The sequence below is a fragment of the Sinocyclocheilus rhinocerous genome, unplaced genomic scaffold, assembly GCF_001515625.1.
Source record: "Sinocyclocheilus rhinocerous isolate Xijiao unplaced genomic scaffold, SAMN03320098_v1.1 scaffold5480, whole genome shotgun sequence".
Taxonomy (NCBI): Eukaryota; Metazoa; Chordata; class Actinopteri; order Cypriniformes; family Cyprinidae; genus Sinocyclocheilus; species Sinocyclocheilus rhinocerous.
In genome coordinates, this window is record NW_015667312.1 from 1 (window position 1) to 949 (window position 949).

General features: G+C 35.2%; 1 long non-coding RNA gene across 1 annotated transcript; it reads right to left on the reverse strand.

Annotated features, from left to right (window-relative positions):
• Positions 1–240: 240 nt before the first annotated feature.
• Positions 241–949, reverse strand: LOC107733793 (uncharacterized). The gene is made up of 2 exons (XR_001639018.1): positions 882–949; positions 241–298 (listed from the first exon to the last, which is right to left on the reverse strand). It is a non-coding gene; the product is annotated as an uncharacterized LOC107733793 (long non-coding RNA).

Here is a 949-nt window from a genome sequence, read left to right on the forward strand (position 1 = left end):
ATCAACACACATCAACACATCACATCATTCAGATCCCAGAGAAACCCAGACACCCAACATATAACAGATCCAGAAGCAGATTGCTGCTCGTCATTTACAAAAATAATCAACTGGATGCCATTATATTAAATATAAAATATGATAATTGTGTTTAGTGATGCTAGACCTGTACTGAAAATGACTCTTGATTCTGTTTCCTCACCTTGATGTGTTGAACTGTTTTCTCAAACTCTCCTTTCATTTTTTCTCTCTTTTTAAGTTTCTCCTGTAAGGACTTCAGTGCTGTATTGAGCTCCTCCTAGAATTGGACAAAATAAAAATACATAAAACACCAGATTACAGTAAAGAGAAGAGAATACAGTGATCATACAGTGCTGTGATAAATTATTTGCCCTCATTCTAATGTTTTTTTTTTTAGTATATATCATACTAAATTGATTCAGACATTAAAACCAAACATAAAACAAAAGCAACCTGAGTAAATACAAAATATACTTAAACAGACGTTTTTGACGAGCATGAAGTTGGTTAAGGGTCTTACCCAGTAACACACTCTGCCAAAAGTGAAAGAAATTAGAGAAATGCTGAGAAAGAAGCTGATTGAAATACATCGGTCTGGAAGGGTTACAAAGTGATTGTAAAGGCTCTTGGACTCAAAGAACCAGTGAGAGCCATTATCTCCAAATGAAAACAACTCGACAGAGTACAACCTTCACAGAAGTGGCTCCATTTGGGGGAAAATACTTTCTCACAGCAGAGTATAATTCTCATGAAGTTGATTAAAACAACAGAGAGAAATACTGAGTGCATGCATGTGATTATATCTGTGTTTATGATGACTTATTGTTCTTTACATATGAAATAAGACACATTTGTTCTACCTTATATGAAGGAACCACTTCAGTGATGGGTCTGAATGTGTGACTGACGTGTTTCTGTGAATCTCTGC